Raw genomic sequence first — 17,533 nt, 5'->3', positions numbered from 1 at the left:
ATTTCCTGCACCTGCTTTACAAGCAGGAGACGGGAATTCAGTAGGGCTGCCGCTCCGGAGCTCTGGTTTTCTGAAGGGCTCTGACCACCAACACCGCCACCCCGTCACTGCCACCGCACCTCCGGGCTTGGGTCCTCTCCCGCCGGCCGCTCCAGGAGGCTGCGCTCCCTCGCACAGCCGCGCACCGGAGCCTACGGGGCGCCGCGGAGCGACCCGAGCCCTCGGCAGCACGGACTCTAACCCGGCAGTGCCGGCAGCCTCTCTTCCCTTGGATCGAGCCGCGTTCCCGCAGGGAGCGTTCAACACCCGGGCGGGAAGGCAGGCGGGCAGCTCCCGGCGCGGCGCGGCTGGAGGCGGGCAGCGCCTCCGCCCCGCTGCCGGAGCCGCTCTCCGGTCCCGGCTCCGCGCCTCGCCCCGGCTCCCTCCGCCGCGCCCGCCCCGGCTCCCGGCCCCTGCCGGCGGCGCCGGGAGCGCGGTGAGCCCACAGAGCGGGCAAGGGGCGGGCGCCCGCCGCCGCTCCCTCCGCAGCCCCTGGCGGAGCGGGGCCAGGAGCTGCCCGGGCCGGCGGCGCCGGCGAGCGGGGCAGCCCCGGTGCCGCGGGGCACCTGCGCCGGGCCGGCAGGTGAGGGGCCCCGCGGGCCGGGGGCGGCGATCGGCCCCATCGGGCCGGGATCGGCCCGCGGCATCCCCGCGCTCCGGCCGAGCTCCGCGGCCGGCGCGGTGCCCCCTCCCCAGGGCACTGCCCGCCCTGCCGCCGCTCGCTCACCAGCGCGCTCCCACCAACTGCGCGCAGGCCGCCCGGCACGCGTGATAATTGCAAGGTAGGTTTTTAAATGTAAATATATGCACAATCAGCATAGTGGCAATTCGCAACACTTTAATCAGTTTTGTGAATCACCGCTCATTTAGCAGGGCTGTTTCTATTTGCATATCTTAGCATACACCTATAGTCAACCACGGGCATATACAGCGTATTTACACAATCATGAGCAGAATACTATAGCACAGGCTGATTGCAGTACGTTAAAAACTTACGGTATAGATAATGTTTATATAAGACATAGTTAATATGAGCAATGATAAACTTAAATGACAATGTTGGACCTCAAAACCAAAAACCCCTGAACAAAACCACCACAAAACAAGCCAGGAATAGTGTAGTATGTGTGAGTGTGCACATGTAATATGTTTAGATAATTGACTACAAATGGTGAGTGGCTTACCTTTAATGTTTTTATTGGTGTGTCCCCCAGAAGCACTGAAAATGCCTGTACAAAGCTGCTGTAGTGCCGAGGAGTTGCTGTAGTGAGTCTCCAAAGAGTGGTAGAGGGGGATGCAGCTCTGTCCTTATTAGTCGCACAGTGTGACCCTCCCACTCAGTGAGCACAGAATACTCTGCAAGAAAGAACAAACAGCCACCCAGACATAGATTTTACATAATTATACTTGTACATCCCAAGCTAGGTAATAATGTAAAAAATGTTTGTGTTTTTTTTCTCCTTCCCCCTACCTCTCTAAAAGCACCCTCTCAACAGTTCCATAAATTAGACAGCCATGGTTTGAATACATGAATGAAAGAGTATCTGGTTTCTAGCTGTGAAGAACCACTTATGTACATTATTACATCGTCAGAAACTAGCTTTTATCTTTTAAATGTAAGCATACTTTAATTTTATATACTTTTATATACTTAATCATAAATTTAAAAATCAGCCATGCAAGCAACCAAGAGAGTACACCTATTTATGGCACTGATGCTGTAATGCACAGTGAATTACAGAAATTTGTTTTGCCTTTTAAAATCTATTGTTTACAAACCTGAATGTTCTTGCACTTGTAATATCATCTGTCAGTGATGAAATGGTGAGACTAGGCACTGCCACTGGCTCTTAGCTGAATTTGCCAAACTGCACTTTTGTCAGGTTCTCCAAGTGTGCTTGTGGCAGTTTTCTGTATTGCACTTTAAAGATGTGAACCAGATAGGACAGAGAGAAGTAAACCAGCTAGAAACAGATATAGAGAACACAGAGAGAAGACCTTATGTATATAATTTCTATATTTATTTATTTATATCCAAGATATATTTTCCCTTTTTCTAGTTGAATTATTCTGACGGGAGAAAAAAAGAAAGGTCGTCATCTGAAAATTTATCAGTTTAACATCAGTTTAGCCAATTGATCTTCAGATCAGGAAATATATAGGGTAAACTTTCTTCTACCCCCAGCTCCCATACCCAAAATCCTCCCACCCACTCAGCAGATTTTGTTTCCTCAGTGTTTCCTCATTTCAATCGGGATAACTAGCCAGGATAACCAACAAATCACATGGAAAGACATGATTATCTTCCTGGTTTGAATTTCAAAACAGTTGTTGTTCTTCCCAACTTAGAATCATGAGAGAAAGATGAAATTGCAGCTTACGTACACATCTGCTGGGGTGTTTTATTCCACGGCTTTGCCACAGGCTTGTGGTGTAACTTTAGGCAAGTCACACTTCTTGCTTGCTCATTCTGAAAATTATAGAAAGTAAAGCTGTGTTACCTCTCAGGGTGAGGTGCAAGAGCCAAATCCCACAGCTGACAAATCATCGGAGCATTCTTCTTCTTCTTCAGAGTGTTCATTTGATAAAGGCCTCAATGTTGAGCCCTAATTCTGTGTTTCAGGGTTGTGAGATCCTCAGTTGAAAGACCTTTGTAAAAGCTCTGCCCATAATAAAAGGCATCATCTTTTTTTTTTTTTTTAGTTTAAATTTGAGAAGAACTGCATTTCTCATTGCTCTTTCAAGCTACAAAATTATATTTTTTTTACTTCATTTTACACATCCTAATACCTGGATTCATCTACTTTGCATGAATATAAACAGTCTCATTAATTTCAATCAAATATAAGCTCTGAAGTAGCTAAGCATTTTAATTGCATAAGAGTTTGCACAAACAATCAGTTTATCCTTTAAAGAAATATTTCTGCCTCTTAAAATTTCAGCAATACTTCAAGGTCCAGACCCAAATACAGTCTTTATTTCCTGTGAAGCAAGGATGTTGCTTCCCTTGCAAAATATGACACTACAAATAGAAAACTAAATACCTTATTTGGACCATGTCAACTTTAGCAAACACTTCATATCTGCATGAAAGCAGTAAGTAGAAGAATTAGAAACTGCTACAATGTTCCTTGACTAAGACATACACTTCCTGTACTCTGGGCCAGATCTTCAACCTAACAAGATTATTCCAGTTCACATAAATGAAAGGAATTACAGGGATTTGTACTAGTTGAGAAACACCACATTAGGGACTGCCATCATACGTATTTATGGACAACACTGTTCACATTATTAAAAATAGTTTGAATGACTAGTGACATGAAAATTGGAAAAAAGAAAAACCTTACTGTTTAAAAACCTCTGTCATGACCTCCAAAACATGGTTTCTCTCTGCCTCCCATAATACAGGAAACAAAGCCACAACTGGTGACACATCTGTTGTTCCCAGTAACATCCTAGGAATCCCAAACATTTCCTCACCTGCAGTTACTGATGCACTCCAGAGAAAATGTCTATACATTGTCTTATCTGCTTCAAAACTGATAAGCTGAAGCAGCAGCAGCCAATGGATGATATCCCATCTTGTCTTTGCAGCAACATATTTTTCCATCTATCTCAGAGTTTAGCTAAAGCACACAGAAGACAGAATTAGACCTGGATCCAGGAAAGAGTCAAGAAAAATACACCAAGAAGCAGAAAGTAGAGAAATTTAGGTTTGAAGCCATACTTAGCACAGACATGCAGAAAACGTTCCATCTCCTGTGCCAAGGCGAAACTGCTCCACTGAACAGCTTTTACTACAGCTGCAGTTGCAGGCAAGATGCAGAGGGAAAAGGTGAGAGAATCGGGGGGGCTAAAGCACTGACTTTTTTTTTGTAGAAAATCTTTCTCTATTGCTAACACTCACTTTCACCCTTTGTTACTTTTTTTTGTCATGATTAGACATCCAAACCAGCCAAGTTGCATAATTTGCTCTCTGTGTGGTGTTAACAGATTTGTCTCCATCTTGTTAGACCCACATTTTAAACTGTTGCTTACAACAACACATATGCAGGAATGAAGCTGTTAACTTGGACAAAACTCTTTAAAAGCAGCAGCAGTATCCTACTTGAAAAAAGTTTTGTAAAAGGAGATTAATTTGTAATTCCCCTTACCACGCAATTTCTCGCTGAATGTAGTGCTCAGTATTTCTGTTCTGTTGAGTAAGTCCTTATGTGGCATTGTTCCTTGCCAGATGATCCTTTCTGCCCTCTGCAAGATTTGCCGGTCACGACAATTGCATTCCACTGAAGCAATTAAAATATAAATGCTTTTAAATACATGGTGAACTATGATGAACTTAGACAAAACAGGTGGAATCCCAGCCCTAGGGAAGTTAATGTAAATTTTAACATTGATGTAAATGGAGCAAAAATGTCACTCAAATGAGGGCACTTTGGCAAAAACTACATAAAAATGGAATTATTTATATGCATGTGCACACATACTAAGCACTCCTAAGCAGCAAAGCCCACAGAAAAGCTGGATGTCACTTCATTTCTGCTATGGGAGACAAAAAGAAAAAAACCCAACTGCTACTTCTACTGCATAGTTAAGCAGCACTCAGATTTTCAGTAGAGGGGCCAAAATAACACAAAAAAAAAAAAATACAGACAGAATATTTGTCATCATAGTTTTGTGGTATTTGTTGTCTTAGCTCAGGCATTTTCTCTACTCCTTGACACTTTACAACATGTCCTAAAATAACCAATGGGTAGTAAATTTAATGGTACAGCAACCACCAAAAAAAAAAAAAAAGATACATTCTTTATCTTGAATTCCAATGCCAGTGATAAACCCAATCTCAAAAAAATAATAATTCACAATGTTTAGTCTTAAAATCAATGTCAAAATCAATTATATATTGCTTATATTTGCCAGTAGCAAACATGCCAAAATCTGTATCATATGCTTTGAACAGTATTCATTATTATTCCAGAAAAATACATTTTTCAGTATATACTACTCTATAAAGTGTTAGTTCAAAAATTCAAAAGCTAAGTTATTCAAACCCGAATAACTTCTGGATTGGTAGAAATCAGTAAAATATCAGTCCCAGCTTAGAGGAACAATGCTAAGATTAATAGCATTAAAATGTTCCTGATATTGTGAAAGGCCCAGTTTCCTTTTTCTTCCTATGGATAAATACATATGTATATATGTGTGTGCGTATGTGTGTGCGAGTACATATATATATATACATAGCCATACCCTAAACAGCTTACCACAACTTTATTGTTTCATGAACCAAAGACATACACAATAAAACAAAATTAAAGTTCACCACAGTTCTTCTTCTTGCCTTCAAATAGAATCTGCCCTACCTGTAAAGCAGAAAATACATACATTTTGGTGGCTTTTGTATTGCATAAGAAAAAAGTTGCCAGACATCTGATTAAGGAAGACAAGAGCTGAAAGGTGACTTTCCAAAACAAGTCAAAGCACATCTTCTGGCTTGTTTTAAATTGAAGTGTCCATATGTCTTTAAAAGTCATTACACATAATGAAAAGGTCATAGCCAGGTTTTAGGCAGCTTTGCTGGGACGTATAGCTTTTTGCCCAATATTTCTATATGAATATGGTAAAATCCTACACACAGTCTTAAAGCATCTATAAATTAGTAAAATGTGTTAATTTAAAATTTATATAATGCAAATATTAGAAAAAGGAAGGTGAAGAGCAAAAAAATAGGTATCTGCAAAGTTTAAGATCCTACAAATAGACTAGGCTGTATAAGACCTCCAGGCTTAATGGGAAGCATTATTTCAGGACAGAGAATACTTCGTGCCTGTTTTCTTTTAATTTCAACAAGATGAAGAATAGATTTTAAATTGTAACAAATATGTCCAAGAGTTCTCAAGTCTCAGTGTTAGCCACTGTCTCTTACTGTTTTGTCCTTTCTAGCCAGCTAATTTGCCCTAATAGTATTTAAAAATTGAATACCACTATAACAAATAATCCATTTTTTAGGTCCAGTTATAAGGAGTTTCATAGTTTCAGAAAGTAACTTCTTTAAATTTGCATATGCCATACTAACTGATATATAGTGACCATCAGTTTTATCAGCATAGTAGCTACAATTATATTCGCCCATCCAGGATTCTGAGTTCATGCAGAGCTATTTATTATTATGCTATTTCAGTGCTGTCAAGCAACATAAAAATGAAATATTAAAATGACAAGTATTTTATTTATATTTATTGCTGAATAAATAGGCACAATAATCTAAAAAGTCATAATAAGTGCATATTTAATCTGTATCTCTGCATTCACATACTTTATTTGTCTTGCATCTAGGAGTAATGTTCTCGGGGTTTAACCATTACACTTTTAAGAAAGTAGTTTTGTTGATTTATGCAAGCTTGATGTGTAAGCCTAGAATGATCTAGTTATGGTCTCCGATGTAAAAAGAACCCTGAATTCAATAGTGTCTAAAAGACTGCAGCTAGAAGTAAGACTAAAGTACATGGAAAAAGAAAAAAAAGATCTGGCTGTCACATGCCCTCTAAACCAGCCTACTGACCTATACATATTGCAAGTCAATATCCTGTATCACCCTGTGTATTTATGTATTTTTGGGAGCTGAGGATTTCAGCAGTAATAGAAGATGACAGTCCAAAGTCCTATCAGACCATGTTTGCATGACTATTTGTGTGTTTATGCACTGCGATTCAAATAAATTTTCCTGTTTACTAGGAAGCTACCTCCTATAAAGGCCACTATTTAAATAAATGGAAAGTACTTAAAACAAATGTAGCCATGTAATGTATCAAGAGTACTATTTGCCTCAATCTTTAAATTGTTTCTTTTTGGCATGTCAGAACTGGTTTGTACACAATGGAGAAATTTAATTTTGAAGCAAGGCCAAGTGATTTAGCATGAACATGCCATTTTGATGAAGCCTGGAGTTGCTACAAACTGCTTTGGTTTCTTCCCTTTCCTGGTAAGGGGAATCCAGCTAAATCTTATTAGTAAACTTAGCCATGGACTAATTGTGTTGGAACCAATTATTAATGCTGGAACCAACTATATTCAAACAGTTTAGACTGGCATCCTGCAACTGTTTAGTGAGATTATATTTTTACATGACAAGCATTTTCACATCCTGACCTCCTAGGGTAAGAACATGATAGGAAGGAAAGGAAGGAAAGGAAGTAGGGATCACCAGTCCTGGCTCCAGTGTTGACCCAGCTGATGCTGCAAGACTTTGTGGAGATACTTTTTTGTTGCCCTTGTAGCCCTGGAGTTAAGTTTCTTTCTTTCTAAGTAAATTAATTAGCATGTGCAATTCATTCTTCTAGACCTTTCTGGAAATGGGTTGGAGGGCTTCGGGGATCTTGGGTGGTTTCAATCCTCCCTTACAGTTCATGCCAGCTTCTTCACTTCATTCCAGTGCCAGTGCTTTACTACATTGTATGTATTTCCAGGAGCCAAAACAAGGACATTTTCCCCAGAAAAGTGCTGCCTCACTTCCATATGCCCCACCCCCACCTCTTCTCCAGCCATATCTTGTTCTTTCTCACAGCATGTTATTTCAAACAATCTTGGGTTGGCTCCACCCCTGGGAGTGCATGAGACATACACATCAGCTCTTTATCTTCTGGTCTTCTACACAGGGAAGACACTTTTCACAAAGAGACATCTTTTTTTTGTATTAAAATTGTCCAATTTTTTAAAGTATGAATAATCATAGCTTGACATGCTTTCAAACCTATTTGTGAAGAAGTAATTCTGGTTTGTGTGTTAAAACTAAAAGGTCAGATTTGATAAAAAATAAGAACTCACAAACTGTTCTAGGACTGAGTTGCTCAAAGATTCATCAGTGACATTGTGCTTGTTTCTCCTATTTCAATATTGTTCCATTTCCCAGGACTTAGAATAGAGGTTACTTATTTAAAGAACTGTTAATAAGTTACAGATACTTCACTGGTCTTTAGGGAACTTTAAAGTTTACTTCAAGAGATAATTTGGCACCTGGAGAATAAAATTAGAAAAAAAAAGAGTAGCTTAAAACAGAATACACTAAGTCTGATGGCAGGAGTGGGAAAAAAAAAAAAACAAACCAAATCAAACAAGCAAAACCAAACAAACAAACAAAACCTCTAACCACAGAAGGCCTGTAAGAAGAATACATAACCAAAAATGAGGCACACATTTGTTGTTACACAGGGTTTATCATTCCCACAGAATTACTTCTTGCAATCAGATCCTGTGTTTGACTGCCAAATTAGACTAGCCTGGTTCCAAATGACAAATCTGGCAAGCCTCCTTCAGAGTCCTCCCTAGTACTGAGCTTTGCTACATAAATCAGTGTGAGTCGGAGTGTATCCCATGTCTGCCTGGGGTACTTCACAGCAAACCTCTGGAGAAGTGTTACTCGTGCACAAAGAAAGAAGCTGTCTACATCCAAGCATACTTCTGAATTACAGCAAGACAAAGGATTACACACACATTCACTTGATTTTCTGTGCTCCTGTGGTGCAAAGACCACAGAGTTAATAAAAAGTAGTTTAATCACAAGTTTAAATCTAGCTTTAAACATTATCAGTTAATTCAGGCTAAGGGAATTGTAGAAGTGAGCTATGCTTCTGTCTACACATGTAAGCAAACAGCAAGTGGGCTGAAACCTGAATACAAGTCATGTGAGGCACCCGAGATCTAAACTAAAGGTATAATTTCCCTTGGAAAATACAGATTTGGGGTTAATTGTTCTTTATAAGTATCTCTCTTGCTTTTAGAGTGACAGTGTTCTTAAATTCAACATGACACCTTAGTTTCTGAACTGAATCTGGGTGTGACTAAAGGTTTTATATAATCTATGGACTTTCAAGCAGTTTAAATAAACTTTAGGATTTTAGATATCTTTACATAAGGTAGTCTTATGTAGAAATATTTATACTCTATTTGTGGCTGAAAGTTAACTATAAAAATGAGCTATACTACTGCAACACATTTTTATAATTATGTACATTTTTCACAAAGTAAATTGGACTGATACTAATAAACTGAGTCATATTCTATGTACAGAGGACTTAAATGAATATTCCACAAGCATTGCCTGCAGAAGACGTGATTAAATAAGAATTTCCAGTTACATCTACATAAAGGCCTTCCATTTACCTTTGGAGCAGATCTCCTCAAGAGTTTCATTAGCACAGACTTACCTTGGCCTATAGCAAAGGTGCATATCCTTTTTAAATATAATCTAACTTTATTATCTAGGTGATGATAAAAAAATAAGTAGTATTTTCAGTGGAGGACTTCCACTCCTGTAATTTTATCAGAGTATTAAAGATTAAAATTTGTAAAAGAGCATTCTCTACTTGCATTTTAGATCCAGGCACTACTGAGAGCTAGTCATAACTGCTCAGATCCCTGCCTTACTGTAATTTCTCGTGTCAGAAGTTTATCCAGAAGAATTAAATACTTCTCAGTCTATGTCACTGCCATCACCTTGAGTTCAAAAACTGTTCCATCAAACTCCCCAGTCTTCTGCCTTGCATGCATGATGACAGCAGTCTCTAGACTGGAGAGACGAGGCAAGGAAAACCATACAAGGAAATGGGGCAGAAGGCAGGATGACATTTACCACATGGGAGGCTATCACTGCTCACCTATGTAAACTAAGATATCTAAAATATAAATCATCGAATAATTTAGTGATTTCCTACTCTATCTTTGAATTATTTACCAGTTTGAGAGTCAGGAGGTGAGGCCATAAGAGAAAAAGAAAGAAACAGATGTGAAAATTAAGATACTAGGGTATCCTTTGATATAGAGTAGCCAAATGGGTTAGGCTAGATACCTTTTAATCTCTTTGTTAATGAAACACAAGCTAATCTTGATGCAATCAAGATTCATTCAACCTCTTTCAGCATAGAATACTATGCAAGGCAGTTCTTTTTTAAGATGTTTTCCATTTTAGAGTCCTGTAAGTTTTTCTGTTTATTAGTAAATGGAGACAAGAGTGAAGCATCATTATATGGTTCATTCCAGATGTGTAAGTGGGCCTGGACAAAAAAAAAAAAACCCTATAAACCAGACTTAATTAAGGATTTGATTTCACTTTTCTGATGCAGCCAAGGGGTATGCTTTTGATGCCTTAAGATATATTTAATCCATAATTATGTGGAACCATAGTTTCCCCATCTTCCCCTATATTTCAGCTTCTTTTCTCTGAAGTTAAAATATGTATTAAAATGTCTTCATAACTTTGACAGTTGAGAAGTGCATTTGACAATGATTTACAGAAAACCTACCAGCATTAAGAACGAGAACACCACAAGTAAGGAAAAAACTAAAATAGAAGAAATACCCTTAGTTATTAAAATAGTACAATGAGAAACCCCCCTGAAAATAGCTTAATCAACTTAATTTCTTCTCACATAACACTTAAAAAATGTTAACATGGTTAATTTAAAAACAGAAATATTTTTTAAAATATTAAAACATCCTTATGTAGAAATAAATTTGGCATTCCTTTTCTTACTGTTTTTCCTGAAATAAAATTTCTCCCACAATACTGATCCCAGTTCCATTAATGACGTTGCCTTCTGCTGTGAGATTTGCGTATTTAGCACATAGTTGTTCTCTCCTGTGCTGCTTGTAGGATGCCATTGCTATATACCTCCACTCTAGGATCTCACTGGAAAGAATGAGCAAGAGAGAACTAGAAAGTCAGTGCAAATAAAACACCTCTGTTTTGCTGTTGACCATGGGAAGTTTGGTAGGTTTTTTTACTTAGACTGAAATTTTGAATTCACTAAGTCAGTGTATGCTTTGGCATAAACCTAATTTGGGCCAGAATGTCACACCTGCCTTCCATGACCTCCCCTTAGCAGCTATTGCTGTGAGTTAGGCGTGTTGGAGACCTCAGTGAAGCCAGGATTTCACTCTAAACAGAAAATATGGCAAATGCTTCCTGTCATCCTTGAAGGGAGCACAATTAAGAAATAAATATATCAGAAAGAGACTGCTTGCTTTGATAATGATATGCCTTTATCTGTTGAATAGTCTTATGGTATCAGAAATCTTATTTCTATGTACAAACTTAGGCCATTCTCAACTCTTTCTGAATAACAAAGAAGGATTGAGGAGCTTTTTGTTTTATTTCATCTGGTTTTTTGCTACAAAGCACTGTGGTTTTGTGGTAGGTGGGTTTTTTGTTTGGTTGGTTTGAGTCTTTTTCTGGAACCATTCCTGCTCATTGACATCAATTAGCAAGCAGAATGCTTGGACAGTGGAAGCTAACACAATGGCAGAGTTACACGATCAATACCATATAAAGCAGTAACGCAGCTACACTACTGCTACTTACCATTTCTTTCTGTTAAATCCCAACTTTTTTTAAGCCATCCCAGTGTGTGTGAAACTATTGTTACCTCCATTAAAAAGTTTCAACTTTCCAAAATGCTGTATGCTGCTCAGTAAGGTTAACCCTGCAGTATTTGCTCCCATAAATAAAACCTTATATTTGATTTCACTGTATCACCCTTTTCCTGGGCAATCTTAATAGCCCTACAAAAATGGACATACCATTATTTCCTACTCAATCATTTTTACGTCAACAGCAAGCTGTTCACAATGTTTTCTAGCCGAGGAAAGCAAAGCCTTGCACTCAATTTAATGATTTTTCTCTTGCAGTAATGTGATCGTTTTGCAGCAAGCCAGCCATCTCCAAATTTTAAGGGAATGTTTTAAGTACATGTTGAGGGCATTATTTTTCTGACAACTGGAAAACTGGAATGGGAAAAGTAGGATTGAAACAAATTTTGAAGTTGCTTAGCAATGCCTCGTCTAACTTGTAACTGCTTATTTTTCAAAAATATTTGATTAGTCACTGCTATTAAGTAGGATAGTATGCTACTATCATTCAGAGCTGCTTTCTCTCATATGTGCTGAGACCCTATTTGCAGACCCGTTTTACTTACAAAGCCAGTCCAATTTTAGTGGCACATAATCATTTAAGTGAATACCTGCCGTGCATAATTTCACAAAAAATATGTACATTTCTAGTGTTTTGCACTGAAAAATACTATCTGTATCACTTTTTTTTGTACCAAAAAAATGGGGACAGAATCCGGCAAATGAACTGAACAGTTCTGTGACCAAGTAAAATAGTTTCTGGAATAAGGGAGGGAGAACAATCACTGGGATCTGTCAATATGGAGAAGAGATACAGGATGGTACAAACTCCTATTGGTGTGTCTGTCATGTAACAAATAAGAGACCAACAGAAACTGGAAGATGAAGGTGAAAAGATCAACAGGACCATACTTATTATGATTTTCTACCTGTTCTTGAATTACCAAGTTCATCAGAGTTCATAATGAAAATGCTGTAGGTACAAATATTGGGAAGAACATTTTAGGTAAGTTGGTCATACATTAATAGAAAATAATTCTTTCTTGAATATATAGTGAAGAAATAGCAGAGTTTAGGTAAGCTCTAGCTGTGCATATCTACAGAAATGGAAATTTTTATGATGGCACTGAATCATAGTCTTGAATGCTTTGGAAAGCAATATCAACAGTGATAGAGCTTGACAAAAAAAGCAAGATTTGGAACAATCCATTTCAGTTTTGAAAAGCTGGATTTAAAACTGATATATAGTTAACTTTAAAAAAAGAGAAGTAATTCATATATTACACACCAGGTCCCGAAGCTCTTGCTGCGCTAGAACGTGCGCGGAAATGGGAAATGTCTCCCAGGAGCGCTGACCAGGCCCGGCTCTCCTGAGGGCTCGGCCGAGCTCCCGCACGGAGGCGGCGCCGGAGACCTGCACCGCGGGCGCCCTCTGCTGGAGCAGAGCGGAGATGCCCCGACTCGCCAAGCCAGGCTTCTGCCGCTTGAACGGGATCCTTGCATCTGAAATCGCGGCCCTTCCTGATTCTGGATTGATTTAAAATTATTTATTTGAGTCACCGATTAAAAAATTGTGATTTTCGATATCACTCTTCTTCTATTAATATCATCTGTTTCCATTACATCCTTCAATGATTATTCAACTGCAACCCAAAGAGAAAAGCAGTTCTCCTGGAGGAAATAACGAAACAAGAAGAGTACATTAAACTAAAACCTTGTCAAAAACATAGAAGAAAAAGTATTACTGTAACAGTCATCCGTCTCTGCTGTTTCCTTTACAGGGTACAAGGAGCATTAAGTCTTAGTGGTAGTTTAAAGCCTTATTCCTTTGGGTCTTGTGGAATAAACATTATACAAGCCAAAACTTCCAATATTTAATCGAGACTCTGAGATTGCTCTTCACTATGTACATGCACATGCCTGACTCTGCATAGCTGGTTTAGAATCATAGAATGGTTTAGGTGTGAAGGGACCTTAGAGGTCATCTAGCTCCCATCATCCTGCCATGGACAGGGACACCTTGCACTAGATCAGGTTGCTCAAAGCTCCATCCAACCTGGTCTTGAACACTGCCAGCATTATGGCATCCACAACTTCTCTAGGAAAACTTTTCCAGTGCCAGAATAAGTTATTTTGACTCCATGTATTTAAAGTTTTTGTCTCAGGTCACAGGCCTATACAGGGCAGTGTTTGCATCCATATTCACTGAAAACTAAGAGATAAATGATACACATCATTACGGAGCATACATTTTAGATAGAACAGAAATGGCAGAAAATAGAATAATTTGCTCTTCTGTGAAGTCAAAATTACATAGGTAACTACTACTAGGCCACTATTGATCAAAAAGTTCTTAATGATAAATCTTCACAGTCAGCAGCTATAATCCCATGCCATTCTTGTTCTCTAGGATATTTCTTTGTGCTACTGCTCTGCTATCCAATTCCTGTGTAATTGCTGAGGATAATGATTTCCTTTTCATTCTCCAAAATATTATCTTCTACCTAAATACAGTTGATGTGTCAGTGGCATTAATCACTGATGTGTTCAGGTTAGAAATTGCTCTCAGCACATTTCTCATCCAACCTCATGCTCAAAACAGGGTCACAGTGAATCCAGACCAGCTTGCTCAAGGTTTTATCAGTCAAATTTTATAAACCTTCAAGAATAGATGTTGCAAATCCTATCCGGGTTATTTCCTCCTCTGGTTAATTATCCTTACACTTTGTTTCCCCATATATTCAATCAGATCCTCCTATTTTAATGTTTGTCCACTGTCACTTCTCCTACTGTACCCCACTCACCCCATTGTCTGGCCAGCCTCCCTGCCAGCCTGCAGTTCAAGTCCCACAGCCATCACTTCTGTGGGCTGAACAAGCCCAGCTTCCTCCCTCCTCCACACAAAACAAGTACTACACAGTCCAACACCCTGATGACCCTCCCCTGAACCCACTCCAGTTTATCAGTCTGTTTCTTGAACTGAGAAAATTAGATTCATCAAATGTCTCTTTACGTATGGAAGCATTAAGCCTATTTTTTTTCCCTGTTTTGAAATAACAGGCAACTTCTTGTCCTCCTGGGCTTCAGGGCTATTTTGAGAGATGAGGCTCACCTGTTTGTACTGTTCATTATAAAAATAACCTCTCCTATGCTGCTAGACAGCCCTTGATGCCCAGTATTCTTTATGCAGTCCATATGTTGGGTTTAAATAATGTAGATGGCTTTGAATCAGTCTTCTGAGCCAGAAGAAATTCACCTTTATCATGAAGATTACCATCTAACTCCATCAAACTGACAAACCCCAGCCTTTGTTAATGTCCTAGAACAGGCATACGGAGCTGAACTATCTGAGAGATAGTAAGTGAAATGACTGAAAGACCTTATGGCTTCCTATATTGACATTTTACTGTCAACAGCAAACCCTTAAGAAAACAGGGAAAGCTCAACAATCTTCCCTTACAAATCCTGTTTGTTCTGGCAGTCCCCTGCTTAGGGGCCTTCTGAGCTGGAAGCTGCTTCTCTGTACTAGTGCTTAATACTGCTTGACAGACCTCTCATCCATGAATTTTTCTATTAAATTTTAACACATGCATACTTGGTATTCAAATCATCTTATGTTAAGAGTATCTTTTTGTTTAAATTTTATGAAGCACTCTCTTTTTAAGTCTGCTGATTGTTGATATATTTTGTGCCCATTTTTTTTTGATAGGAATATGGCTAATTGTTTTCTATTCTCTGTGCCTTGTGACAGTCAGAACTTATAGAATTCTATCACGTCTCCTTGAGCAGCATCTTTTCCAAGGTGGTGATTCCAAATTACTTACTTTTTTCTTTGCACAAGAAGGTACTCCTTACTTTGCTCACACTTGTCATTCCCTGAACTATCAAAAATTCTGTGTAACTTTTTGACACTGACATCAAAGCAGCTCACTGTCCATGGAGCATAATGATGATTACACTAGGCCTTTCCCAGTAGTATCAATACTTAGCTAAACCTAGTGACAGCTTTTCCATTAAATTCAGCAGGTCAGAATTTAATCTATTGTTTTGCTTACTTTCCATTGTATTTCTTCAGTGCATCCTGGGAATATCTCCAAATATTTTCCTTCCAAGTCTATGCCTTGGTTCCAGTTTTCCCATGTACAAAAGACTAGCAGTATCTTTAATAATTTCAGACAAACATGCAAAAAACTGTACTGTAGGTGCTCTAATATGATGAAGGAGTCAGTTCATTGTTTGATTAGTGCCGTGATAAAAATGTTGTGGTATTCTTTTTTTTTTCCTCTGAAAACTGAAGGCTGAAAGTTTCATGGGAAAACTCATTTTTGTTGTGGGAATGTCCACACACTTCTGTAGTGGAAATTCACATTACTTTTGTTCTTAACACTTCATGCAGAACTATAATTTACATTCAGAAAAGCTTTTAATTATTGAGTTCAGGAAAAAAAAAATGAAATCCTTGAAGGCTTCAATTGTTTTTACAGCCCTTCTTAAAGAAAATAACCTACACTCTCTATGTCCTGGAGAAATTAATCACCTCTTCTGCCCTCAGACTCCTATTTTAAAATTCTGGTTTTGTTCAAGTAAGCAAACCAATGAACCAAGAATAAAAAAAAAACCTCCATAAACATTACCATGCAGTTGCTAGTAATTCATGAAAAGAAAACCACTCTAATTTTTTCCATTGATTAATTCAAAATTTCTGACTCAACTTATTTTTATTTGCATGTTGTGATCTTTAGAAGGATGACCTCTATTCCAAAATAAATAAAAACTTAAAGAAAAAACCCTATTACCCTTCTTCAATACTACCATAACAAGAAAATACACACATATCTTAGTGCACAGATTAGTTATTCCTCTCCACCTTGTGACAGTTCTGGGCTTTCATTAAGAGTTTACTAGTCCCAAACTATGACAGCTTATTCTTTACATGTTAGAAAGTCACAAGTTTTAGGGACTGGCCTTTGCATTTTAAGTACTTCAACTAATATATATATATTGATTATACAAATTTATAAAAGATATTTATATAAATTATTTCATTGATTTTATTATAAAACTGTTGTTGAGAAAGACATGCTAAATGGACAGAAAAAGTGAACTGATACTACAGAAAGCCTACCTTTATACTCCAAAAATGGTGACTCAGCCTTTGACTTGGGCTACCCAAAAAACAGTGTGCCAGTGCTGATGTGTATGCTGGGGAAACTACCACTTTATGTCTATCCACTTCATGCATTTTTTCCCTCAGTTCCACTAATTATTGAGAAAACCTTATTCCCAAAACAATGGAACCATTTCTTTTTCTCATCATTACATTATTACTTATTTTGAAAACTATTTTCTTCCCTATTCTTAGCCAAAATAAGAATTGAGCTAATTTAAACCCAGTAAAAGTCAAACTAAAATTTTCTTAAGGTTCATAAAACCTTGTCCCTATTTTAATGTAAAGGTTGAGTCACTGATAAAACCACTGATACTTTTATATCAGGATAAACTACTGATATTTAAAATGTTTAAAGGGAAAATGAGGTTTATCTTAGTGAAAAAGAATGATAGACTGCACTAAATCCAAGCACTCTGAAAACATAGGCATGACTGAGGATCGTGAAACAAGGTAAAATTTTAGGATAAGGAAACAATACAAGCAGCAAGAATATGAAAATGGCATTACTTTGTTATTTCTATATTAAACTAGTGATAAATGACATCCAAGTTTGTTGGTACAGCAGAAAATCAAACTCACAGAGTGAAAATTAACTATTAATGACATTTATGAAGAAATCTAAAGCTGTGCTACTGGTTAAGTAAGACTAAGTAAGCACTGAAGTACAGTGATGGAAGAGAGGTGCATGACACACCAGTCTCAGAAATCTAGCTTGGCTTGCAGCAGTGGTAAACGAACTACAGCATCACATCAAACAAAAGACATTTCAAGAAGTTACAGTCAGCTTCATTCACAGAAGTTGAGCACTTAAAAGGAATTTGTTACTATTCTCAATGGTTAATTGTGTGTACTTGGAGAGTACTAGGTCCAATGTGTTCTGTGCCATCAGGTTTACAGGTTTTACTGGATTCAGCCACA

At 38.3% G+C, this 17,533-nt stretch overlaps 1 protein-coding gene across 9 annotated transcripts in view; it reads right to left on the bottom strand.

Annotated features, from left to right (window-relative positions):
* COL19A1 (collagen type XIX alpha 1 chain) overlaps positions 1 to 3,222 on the bottom strand; it is a 189,819-nt gene extending 186,597 nt beyond the window's left edge. For 3 of the 9 annotated variants that reach the window (XM_072926515.1, XM_072926517.1, XM_072926516.1), the window contains exon 1: positions 1,224 to 3,222. The gene's annotated coding sequence lies outside the window, so the exon portion shown is untranslated. Of the gene's footprint in view, positions 1 to 11; positions 381 to 766; positions 1,174 to 1,223 lie in introns of those variants that run through there. The other 6 variants (XM_072926510.1, XM_072926518.1, XM_072926511.1 and 3 more) reach the window with 5 other exon arrangements.
* Between the last annotated feature and the right edge of the window lie 14,311 nt (positions 3,223 to 17,533).

The sequence above is a fragment of the Taeniopygia guttata genome, chromosome 3, assembly GCF_048771995.1.
Source record: "Taeniopygia guttata chromosome 3, bTaeGut7.mat, whole genome shotgun sequence".
Taxonomy (NCBI): Eukaryota; Metazoa; Chordata; class Aves; order Passeriformes; family Estrildidae; genus Taeniopygia; species Taeniopygia guttata.
The sequence above is the reverse complement of the archived record's forward strand: the minus strand, read 5'-3'. Positions and strand labels throughout refer to the sequence as shown.